Source organism: Leopardus geoffroyi, chromosome B1 (assembly GCF_018350155.1).
Source record: "Leopardus geoffroyi isolate Oge1 chromosome B1, O.geoffroyi_Oge1_pat1.0, whole genome shotgun sequence".
Lineage (NCBI taxonomy): Eukaryota > Metazoa > Chordata > Mammalia > Carnivora > Felidae > Leopardus > Leopardus geoffroyi.
This window is the reverse complement of record NC_059327.1, coordinates 75444130-75456087: the sequence shown is the minus strand read 5'-3', so window position 1 is coordinate 75456087 and position 11958 is coordinate 75444130. Positions and strand designations below refer to the sequence as shown.

At 44.2% G+C, this 11958-nt stretch overlaps 1 long non-coding RNA gene across 2 annotated transcripts; it reads right to left on the bottom strand.

Moving 5' to 3' along the window:
• Positions 1 to 5355: 5355 nt before the first annotated feature.
• LOC123591449 lies at positions 5356 to 8934 on the bottom strand. Of its 2 annotated transcripts, none has more exons than XR_006709327.1 (3): positions 7556 to 8934; positions 6181 to 6335; positions 5356 to 5492 (listed from the first exon to the last, which is right to left on the bottom strand). It is a non-coding gene; the product is annotated as an uncharacterized LOC123591449 (long non-coding RNA). The 2 variants fall into 2 exon arrangements; XR_006709333.1 differs by having other exon boundaries at positions 6181 to 6273.
• Positions 8935 to 11958: the final 3024 nt, after the last annotated feature.

Sequence of the window (11958 nt, the reverse complement as noted above, 5' to 3'; positions counted from 1 at the left end):
AGAAACACCCCATGTTGTCCCGTTTGCCGCTGGAACCGTCCTTCTGTCCCCAGATCATCCAAGACATGTCTTTGCTACCCACCCTGCCCTGACTTTGGCCTCTGCGTAATATCACATACTCTGGTCTCATTTCCTTGGAGTCTTCGGAGGTGACTCCAGCTACTTGATAAGCTCATTTGAGCTCAGTTGTTAATGTTGCTAGTGACTTAGGGTGTTGACTCTTCTAGCTCATCTATTTGTGTCTTAACAGGGACCTTTCAGCTCAAAGCAAAGGTGTTACTACTTAGAATTTAGGGCACACAACAAAAGGCTGGTGGGGGAGATGACACTTGGGAGTGTGAGTCTGTATGGGAGACACTTGAGAGCACACCAGGTAAGTAGCTATTTGTGCATTTGCATCCTGGGATTCCACCTCCCTCTAGTTCTTCAGAAACAGATAAAACGCCACCTCTTCCAGCCACCCTTCCTTTGCTGGGATCGTATGCATGGCTTGCTGGCCTTCTCTCTGTGACTTACTGTACACAAGCTCTTCACAATCTGAATATATTTGGGGGATGCACAGAAACCTGTCATTTAAGCAATATAGGTAGTCACGCGTCATAGCTCTGCATGGCTAAAAAACAATAGTCACTCCATTATTTGGTTGGCAAGTCCCTTTGAGAAATGGTGTTGCTCTTTTGGAATAAAGAGTTTAAGTCTAGAGAATCTCACTGCTTACCAACTATAGGTACTAATTGAAGACTAAACTTTGCTTGTACTTAGCATGGAAAGGACAGTGGATGTGGTTGAGTCACATGTGCACACGCACACATGCACACAGAAACATACATACACAGAGCAGTCCCTAGTAGAGAGTTACTTTATGTTAGAAACAAAGGATTCTGGGGGCACCTGGGCGGCTCAGTCAATTGAGCGTGTGACTCTTGATTTCTGCTCAGGTCATGATCTCACGGTTTGTGAGTTCAAGTCCCATGTCAGGGTCTGTGCTGACAGCCCGGAGCCTGCTTGGGAATTTCTCTCTCTCTCTCTCTCTCTCTCTGCCTCTCTCTCTCTCTCAAAAGTAAATAAACTTAAAAAAAAAAAAAAAAAACCTAAAAACAAAGGACTCTGGCATAGGTGGGAATCAGTGCAACATTTTTGGAGGGAAATCTGACAAGTATCAAAAGTCTTAAAAATGTGTATATTCTTGGACTCAGTGATTCTAAATCTAGGAATTTATTCTAAGATATTAGAGATGCTCACAAAGAATTATGTATAAGGACATAGGAGGATATTAATCAGAGCACTTTTTTTTTTCTGCTACAGGTTACCCTGCCACGACATGGGGAAGGGACAGGCCTGTTTGAGGGTAGAACAGACTGGAATGGAACCCAAAAAGGGCTCATGCTGACCCTAGGACCCTAGCCTGAATGTCCTGTCCCAGGAGCACTTGATGGGGAGTTGAGTGCTGCACTGCAGGGCATTCAGGCTCAGAGGATCTAGGTGTGGAGGAAAAAAGAAGAGCTCTAAGCACTCTGGTGATCACACCTCCCTGGCCTCAGTCTCCTCCCCTGTAAAATGGAGGTGATGGTAATATTGACCTCACAGAGTTGTTGAGGTGTCTAAGACTTAATAAGTGAGCCTCCTGTTGGGTATCTTTTCCCTGGCCAATCCCTGAATGTCCTGTTCAAAATCCCCCAATAGGAGAATTCACTTATTCATTCATTTCATATGCATTTATTAATCTCTCCCTCTAGGTATCCCCAGAATCAGAGCACTTTTAGTTGTAAAACAGTAGGAATAATTCACATGATACCAATGGAAGATTAATAAATGGCTGTAGTATTTATGAACTAAGAAACAAAAGTTAGCCATTAAAATCCCTATCTTAGGGGAATATTTAATGGCATGTTGAAATGCTCACAATATCTTTTTTTGGTTAAAAAAGTAGATTATAAGAGATAGTTTAATCTAAGTTTTGTAAAATATATATGATATAGGTATGGAAAAAAGACTACAAGGGCATATACCAAAATGTTAATAATATTTGTCTGAGTGCTTATATGAGTGATTTTAAATTTCTTCTTTGTATTTCAAATTGTCAATGAGAATCATGACTTTTATAATCATAAAGGGGTTTGATTAAAGAAGATAATACTCATTTGTTAAAAAATTCATCACGGAAAACCTACCAAGGTATTGTATGCCGTATTGGAAGGCTTGGCAAACTATGGCGAGCCTAGCAAAAGTTGTTCGGGCAGCTTACAAGAAGAGTTCTGGGGCGCCTGGGTGGCTCAGTCGGTTAAGCGTCCGACTTCAGCTCAGGTCACGATCTCGCACTCCGTGAGTTCGAGCCCCACTTCGGGCTCTGGGCTGATGGCTCAGAGCCTGGAGCCTGCTTCGGATACTGTGTCTCCCTCTCTCTCTGCCCCTCCCCCGTTCATGCTCTGTCTCTCTCTGTCTCAAAAAAAAAAAAAAAAAAAAAAAAGTTAAAAATCAGAAAAAAAAAAAAAAAAAAAGAAGAGTTCTGATTTTGTATTCCAGTAAAACTGGGTTGGAATCCTGGTTCTTCCACTTATTAGTGGAATATTATTTATTCTAAGCCTTAATGTTCACTTCTGGATAATGGGGCCAATAAATCCGCCCTCTGGAGTTATCCCAAAGATTGATGAGGAACATTCAAAACTGATAGCTATTATTTTTAGTGGCACAGTGTTACAAGATGGTCCTTCCTAACCATCTCTGCCCCACTGCCTCATCCATCTTAGTCATCTCTGAGAGTCACACAGTCCATGGGATTTGCCTACCCATTTAAGTTCACAGCTTATTGCTTTATTTTACAGGTTTTATTATTATTTAGGTATAGTGAGGCCAACAGCTTAGAAGATGACTGCCATTGAAAAGATGGCTTGGGGGCGCCTGGGTGGCGCAGTCGGTTAAGCGTCCGACTTCAGCCAGGTCACGATCTCGCGGTCCGTGAGTTCGAGCCCCGCGTGGGACTCTGGGCTGATGGCTCAGAGCCTGGAGCCTGTTTCCGATTCTGTGTCTCCCTCTCTCTCTGCCCCTCCCTCGTTCATGCTGTGTCTTTCTCTGTCCCAAAAATAAATAAACGTTGAAAAAAAAAATTAAAAAAAAAAAAAAAAGAAAAGAAAAGATGGCTTGTTATACTCACAGACCCCAAGAGGAGGGCCTGCCATGCTATGTGGGTGGGGGGCATATAGGGAGATACTAGGGTTAGTCAAGAGGCAGAAGGATCAGGGGAAAGCCTAGGCAAGAACCCTTACTGTGATTTCTGTGAAAGGCAAGGCAGGGTAAGCAGGCTTAGAATTGGCTACTTTGAATGATTTCAGTGGGCTCTCTAGTTGTCTGGTACCCAGAACTGGTAATTATAGCAGGTGGAGGGCAGCCTAGAGTGTGAGAACATGATAAGGAGGTAGTTGGGGTATGAGCTCTGGACTGGTTGGTTTGTGTATGAAAGATGTGGAGCCCTGTATTATTAGCTCTAGGAATTGGCTATCCCAGGGAGGGACAGTTTCTCCAGGGTCAGCAAGGCCCCAAGATGTCAAAGCACCGAAAATACAGAATAAAAATGCATGATTAATACAGTTATTGACTGGGACAAATGAACAACTTTAGCTTTTATCAGCTTCATAAGGAAAAGGGTAAGATCCTTGGCATATGAGACAGCCCTTGCCAACCTCTGTTTTGCAGAATCATTTACTTTTTGGCTCTCTCTTGCTATGTAACAAACCATCCCACAAACTTAGTGGCCTAACACAAAAGCCACTTTATTTGGTCATGATTCTGCAATTAGGGCTGAGCCCAATGGAGTGGTTTTTTGTTAGCCTTGCCAATGGTCACTCCTGTAATTGTATTTAGCTGGCTATCACCTATGGGCTGGGTTCAGCTGGGATGCTGGCATGGCTGGTCTCTCTCTCTCTCTTTTTCTCTCTCTATTCCCGACTCTTTCTCTTCTTGAGGGCTCAGGGTCCTGCCTCTTCTAAATGTCTTCTCCAGCAGAGAAGATGGACCTTTTTTTTGGGGGGGGGGCGGAGAAGATGGACATCTTAGTAGTACCTCAGAGCTCCCAAGAAGGCAGAAGTAGAAGTTTCCATGACTCCTTAAGGCTTAGAACTGAAACAGGCACACCATCACTTCTGCCACATTTTTAAATGTTTACTTATTCATTTTGAGAGAGAGAGAGAGAGAGAGAGAGAGAGAGGCAGGCAAAGGGAGAGGAGAGGGAGAATCCCAAGCAGGCTTCATGTCAGCACAGAGCCTGACACGGGACTCAGTCCCATGAACCACGAGATCATGACCTGAGCTGAAATCAAGAGTTGGACACTTAACCAACTAAGTCACCCAGGTGCCTTTATGGAAGCAAATCGCAGGCGAGGCCCAAACTTAATGGGAGAGGAGTATACAAGCGCATGAATTCCAGGACATGTGTTTATCAGGAGGAGAGTCTCATTGGGGCCATCAGCATAATGAATTATCATGATAGACGAGGCAGGGCATTCATTTTAGCAATCCTTCTAGAGATTCTGAGACCCTTGGAGACACAGAGGACCTTAGAAGTCATCTAGCCCAAACCAGTGAGGAAAGTGTGATCCTGATGATGACTAACTGTAGAGGCTGTATGAATGTTCTGGGCTTTCTCTTAAAACAGAGACAAGTTGAGAAACCATATTTGTTTCATAGAGAAAAAAGGACTTGAAAAGGTAGAGACCAGTTTTCAATGAGCAGGTCTCAGAGAATGAAGGTATGCTATATTTTTAGACAAATTCTACTAGGTCACTACTGATCAAAGAGTCACTAGCATGACTTGATGAAAAGACTTTCTCCACCTCATTGTCCCTTAAATACTTATTCTAGCTTCTGTTTTTAGCCCTCTTCATATTCTTCCTAGCTCATCTTACACACTCCCGTGAATTCTTGTTATCACTTACGTTCTGATTATTGTCCAATTTTTACGTATAAAGAGCACAATCTTTTTTTTTTCTTTGAAGGCTGGAAAGCTAATTTTATCAGCTCACTGAACATTTCCACGCAAATGCCCTGTGGTACCTCAAACTGAAGTGAGCTCATTATGTCCTCCAGAAAATCTTCTTCTCTTGTGCTCCCAATCTTAATACCACACTTCTCTTAGCTCCTACCCTAAGTTGGGAACTTTGAAGTTACATTTGATGCCTCCTCCTCATTTCCTAAGCTCAAACACCAAAATTCTGGTGATGATAGCTCTAAAACATAAAAACACACAAAACAAAACACACACACACATACACACACACCCACACCTGTCTGTTTTTCGCTAGTCCAGGAAGATACCACCTTTTGCTTGGTCTTCCTCTTAGTTAGCCTAGGCTTCTGTAACTGTAAACTTAAATAACAGACATTGATTTCTCATAGTTCTAGAGGGTGGAAAGTCCAAGATCATGGTGGCAGCGAATTTGGTTCTTGGTGAGGGCCTTCCTCCTGGCTTGTGGATGGTCACCTTCTTGCCATGCTCTCACCTGGTGGGGAGAGAGCGAGAGAGAGAGAAAGAGAGAGGGAACTCTGATATCTCTTCCTCTTTTTATAAGGACACTAATCTCATCATCAGGGCTCTACCCTCATCTAAACTTAATCATCTCCCAAAGGTGCCACCTCCTAATACCCCCACATTGGTGTTTAGGGATTCAATATATGAATTTGGAGGCGACACAAACATTCAGTCAATACAGGCTTTTGTGACAATGTCTAATTGGTCTCCCTCACTTTCAGTCTTTCTACGCAGCTTTCAGATTTGTCTTCCTAAGATACATTAAGGGCACATCACTCCCTTGTGTAAAACTTTTCACCAAGTCCCCGTGTTATTTAGCCATGGCATTTGCAGCAGATTCATCTCTAATTACTCCTTCTGTTTTCCCACCCTCTCTCCTTTGCTCCTCTTGCTAACACTCTTTCCTCTGGCCCCATATGCTTGGCAAGGCAAAAACTGCTCATTCTTTCTGGCCCAGCTGAAATATAATGGCTTTTATGAAGTCACCTCTCCAGGCAGAATTAATCATTTCCTTGTCTGGGGTTTATAGGTCAGTAGTTCTTAACTCCTATAGCATATTTGAATCACTTGGTATATCAGGCTTCCCCAGAGAATCAGAACCAAAATATGTATAATATTATATAACACACACACACACACACAATTAGGAATTGACTTACATGGTTATGGAGGCTGATAAATCCCAAGATCTGCAGTCAGCAAGCTGGAGACCCAGGAGGGCCCACGGTGTAGCCCATTTTGAAGACCAGAGACTGGAGATGCAGAAAGGGCCAATGTTTCAGTTCAAGTTCAAAAGTAGGGAAAAAATGATGTCCTGGCATGAAGGCAGTGAGACAGAAAAAATTCCTTCTTAATTGAGGAAGGGTCAGACTTTTTTGTTCTATTCAGGCCTTGAGTTGTTTGGACGAGACCCACCCTCACAAAAATGCCCAGCATATTGCTTGACCAAATATCTAGGTGCCCTGTGGCCCAGTCAAGTTGACACATGAAATTTACCATCACACCTGGGGAACTGTTACAATATACTAACACTGCTGCACCTCGTTCCAGAGGTTCTGGTTTTATTGGTCAGGGGTAGAATCTGGGCATCAATATATTTTAAACTTTCTCCTGCAGGCTATGGGGCAAAAACCAAGTAAATTACTCATATGTATGCCTCCTCTAATAGACTGTAGGATCCTCAAGAGCAGGGACTGGCCTTACCCATAGTTACCTCACCACCTGCCTACATGTTATCTAACATCAGATGCTGAATTAATACAAAATGCTTAACTGAACCAGACTTGAGCATAACTACTATGGGTTGAATTATGTCCCCCCCCCCCAAAGATATGTTGAAGTCTTAATCCCCAGTACCTCAGAATGTGACCTTATTTGGTTTTAGGGCTGCTATAGGTACTGGAGTAGGGTGGGCTTCTAATCTAATACAACTGGTATTCTTGAAGGGAAGAGACACAGAGACAGACACACAGGGAAAATACTATGTGAAGACAGAGGCAAAGGTTGGAGTGATGCAGCTGTAAGCCAAGGGACGCTGGCGTTTGCCAGAAAGCCAGCAGAGAGAAGCCAGCAGGAGGCAAGGAAGAATTGCCCTACAGGTTTGAGGAAGCATGGTTCCGTCAACACCTTGACTTCTGACTTCTTCCTTACAAAGCTTTGAGACAATACATTTCTGTTTTAAGTCACCAAGTTTGTGGTACCTTATGATGGAAGATCCAGGAAACCGATACAATAACCAGTTAATGGAAAGATACATTAGGAGAATGGTCTCCTAAATTTATGGGACAGTAGAGTGGGGTAAACAAGAATCAGTCTTTCTTTCAGTGTGGTTGAGGAAGGAGTATTTTGAGAATTGCTTTCTTTTTCTTTCAAGCTTTAAGATTTGAGATCCTCCAAATTTAAGTGATCTTGTGAAATATAATTGAGTCTCCTGAATTGAACAGCTTTCCAGAAAGAATCATCTGAGCTGGCAACCGGTCTCATTTCACAAGCCACACCATAGATCCATTAGAAATTAATAAGCAAGCACTCTACCTGCCTTATCAATTTATCCTTTTCCTCTTAAAGCTTGGTCAGTTCAGGATTTCATTCATCAGATGACATTTCTGGATCTGCAAAACTCAGGATGAGGCAGTGGGCTTGGGTGCCCCCATCAAGGTCATTGAGAGGCACTGCCTGCTCAGCCATCTGCCCCTCACTCTTTGACGTCTCTTCAAATTAAACACCATACCCTGTGGTAAAATTGTTCTTGCTCTATAAATAGCTGACTTGGCTTGAGTCGCGCTGAAAATGTTAACCAGAGAAAGGGTGTCAGAAAGAAGAAAAAGGAAAGGCCAAAGACTCAAGGGTAAATTTCTTGGTCAGATGAATTTGTCTCTGAGGAATCCCCAGAACTCTCTGTGTGAAGGAGGCACCCTGGGCCTCTCCCTCACGTCTCTTGTCTCCCTTGACTTCCCGTTCTGAGAGCTTACCCACCCAAGTGAACATTCCCCTTTTCCTTGACCAATTTTTTCATGCTTGCGTTTACTTTGGATCAGGAAATTGCTATGAGGTTACTTTAAGAAAAGTACACACTTTCTGTGGCCTCATGGCACACTTCTAATTTCAATCACATCATTACCGAATTAAAATGGAAACTGTCCACAGGCAACACATTGTTACTGATGCTTTCTTCAGCCACATCATTATAATATCATAATATAATTTTATGACTAGTTGGCCTACGGTTTTATAGGGCTGCTACAAACCTCACATCTGCTCCCAAAGAAGGGCCCTGAGAGCTTCCTAACTTCTCTCTCCTGTCCTCTATACTATTTTCTCTAACTTCTCTGTCCCAGCCCTGTCGGGTGCGCTTTTCTCCTGTGGCTGCCCCCCTCGAGGAAGCTCCTCCTGGTTGTTACCGCTAGAGTCAGTCAGTTCCCAGCAAAGCTTCTTGGGCTATTAAAAAAAAAAGTTTGGCCTTTGCTCATTCTCTGTTGTACCCACTACTCACTCTTCCTGCTCCTTCACTCCACACATTCACTTCCTGTTTGTATTTCACCCCCTCCCCACCCAAGCCCTCGTTTTTGGCTACATGCCAGTTTTTACAGCCAGTTCCTTCCTTGTGCCTTATGGTGTAAAGACAGAGCAGTGTGGCTGTGTCCAGGGACAGGGGTTCTCAGCTCCACTGAGAAGCTTGCATTCTGGTTCCTGACCCTTCCATCCCTGAAAAAGTCCCATCTTGAAGCCCCTCATCATGGTGGACTGTGGCTTTCCCTCAGTGGTTCCTCTCCCAGTCAGGTGCAAAATACAGAAGACCTGGGAGTAGAGGTCTTCCTGGACTCAGCTCTCTCAGAAGCTGGGTTTTGCCTCTGTTCCTTTCAATAGAGGATTAGGTCTCCAGAATCTGCAATGATTTTGAGGTTAATTTTGGTGTCTGCATAATATGCTTTTTTTTTACATTGTTTGCAGCTTTCTGGTGGGTTAGAAAAGCAGGGTAGAAAGGCTAGCACCCTTGAAATGCACTGGATGGTTTGGGTGGTTCTCGCTATAACCCAGGCCACCCCACATCAGGTCCCTTTTTTTTTTTTTTTTTAATTTTTTTTTTTCAACGTTTATTTATTTTTGGGACAGAGAGAGACAGAGTATGAATGGGGGAGGGGCAGAGAGAGAGGGAGACACAGAATCGGAAACAGGCTCCAGGCTCTGAGCCATCAGCCCAGAGCCTGACGTGGGGCTCGAACTCACGGACCGCAAGATCGTGACCTGGCTGAAGTCGGACGCTTAACCGACTGCGCCACCCAGGCGCCCCCCCTTTTTTTTTTTTTTTAATGTTTATTCATTTAGTGTTGAGAGAAAGAGAGAGAGCAGGGGAGCGGCAGAGAGAGAGTGGGGACAGAGAATCTGAAGCAGACTCTGTGCTGACAGCCGAGAGTCCGATGCGGGGCTCAAACCCACGAACCATGAGATAATAACCTGAGCTGAAATCAAGAGCTGGACACTTAACCAACTGAGCCACCCAGGGGTCCCTGGAATCTCTTTTTAATTCAATCCCCAGGTGGTCGAGCATAGGGGTGCGCTCTAGCTGAGGGGTGTTATGTTCATGCATGCAGTCACCTGGGACAGTGCCCCAGCCGGCCCAGTGCTCCTGGTGCTGTTGAAGGAACACCCTCAAGAATGTTAGCAGGCTTAGTGCATTTAGAGGTTATCAATGTGTCAGCACAGCAACCTTTTTATGGGGATTGTTTAATTAACGTTAATCGCTCTTGGCCTATTGTGTGACTCGGACAGGATTTACGGAAAATCACCACAATCTAAAACCCTGTAAAAGAGTCATTGCTTTTAGAGGCCTTGTAACTCATGCCTGGAGACACCTTCTGATCTTTGATGTATCACTCTGATGCATAAATACTGCCCGCGTTTGCATAAACCTCAGAGTCGGCCAGGCACTCCATTTTTAGGGGGGCAGGTACACCCAGGTGAAGAGCAATGCGCCCTGTGCGTTATGATCCGGGTAGCAGTGGGTGAGAATTTGCTTTCTAAAGAGAAAAGATTTATCCAGTTTTAGTACCCACTTCTGTGCTTTCATGGATTACATAAATTCTGTTGTCACTGTCAGCCCAGTGGATGTACGAAGTTGTTTCCACATCACTAGGACACCCCACCCCTCCTCCTTGTAGTGTCCCACAGGTCAGGGAGAGGAAGAGGCAGGCTTGAGATAAAAGTAGAGACAAGTGATGGCTTGTGAGGAGCTGCGGCCTAATCAGAGGAGAGCCCGCAGGGCCTTTCTGAGGACAGGAACCTGTGCAGACACCACTAATAGGTTAGAAGGGAAAGGGAATCACTGGGCTAAGGACCAGCCTCTCTGTGCCCACCCCATGGCTAAGATCACAACCATTTGAGCAAAAGAACAGGTTTGTCTTCTTAATACTAATCTTTGGCTTCCTTGCCCTCTGCCCTCTGTTCTCCATCCACCCCCCCCCCCCCCCACCCTGCCCTGCCCTTTGTCTTAATCTCTGTTGTTATTTGAAAAGGGTTTTTTTTGGAGTCATTCACCCTCTGCTTCAATTATCATCAACAGTAATGCAGTAATGTATCTCCCATATTTATTACCCTCCCAAGAGGAGTTGGGCCTCTGAAACTTTTACCCTTCAAACTTTCAAAATCATTCCTCACATTTGTTTTTTCCCTAAGAGAAGAATGTCTTTCAACTTCGAAAACAGTTTCATTCGTGGTCCTGAAATTTTCTGTACCCCATGCATTCCACCCCCTCCTCTTTTTTTGTTTTTCTTATTTTTTTCTTTCTTTCTTTTTTTTTTTTTTTTTGAAATTTATTGTTCAGTTGGTTTCCATACAACACCCAGTGCTCATCCCAACAGGTGCCCTCCTCAATGCCCATCACCCACCCCCCCTCCCTCCCACCCCCCATCAACCCTCAGTTTGTTCTCAGTTTTTAACAGTCTCTTATGCTTTGGCTCTCTCCCACTCTAACCTCCTTTTTTTTTTTTTTTTCTTCCCCTCCCCCATGGGTTTCTCTTAAGTTTCTCAGGATCCACATAAGAGTGAAAACATATGGTATCTGTCTTTCTCTCTATGGCTTATTTCACTTAGCATCACACTCTCCAGTTCCAGAACCATGTTGCTACAAAGGGCCATATTTCGTTCTTTCTCATTGCCATGTAGCACTCCATTGTGTATATAAACCACAATTTCTTTATCCATCCATGAGTTGATGGACATTTAGGCTCTTTCCATAATTTGGCTATTATTGAGAGTGCTGCTATAAACATTGGGGTACAAGTGCCCCTATGTATCAGCACTCCTGTATCCCTTGGGTAAATTCCTAGCAGTGCTATTGCTGGGTCATAGGGTAGGTCTATTTTTAATTTTTTGAGGAACCTCCACACTGTTTTCCAGAGTGGCTGCACCAGTTTGCATTCCGACCAATAGTGCAAGAGGGTTCCCATTTCTCCACATCCTCTCCAGCATCTATAGTCTCTTGATTTGTTCATTTTGGCCACTCTGACTGGCGTGAGGTGATATCTGAGTGTGGTTTTGATTTGTATTTCCCTGATGAGGAGCGACGTTGAGCATCTTTTCATGTGCCTGTTGGCCATCTTCCACCCCCTCCTCAAACACAGAACATCGATGGCTTGCTCAAGACAAGACCAAATCCTACTCATCTTCCCTGAGTTGGCCTTGTTTTGGTTTATCTTTACATTTGCTATTTCTTCCAGTCTCATTACACTCCTGTGATACTGTAAATAGGGAAAGTACTGAAATTCTTATTTCACAGATGAAGAAATCAAGGTCAGGGAGCCTTTTTCTGGAAGCATAGCTGAGCCAGGGAGAAGACTTCTGGCTCCCTGTCCAGGGCAATCGTGGCCACCCAGGACTGCCTCTTCATGGTGGTCTGGGTCCTCTGCAGGCCCCAGCTGCCAGGCACTCTGGTGGCAGCA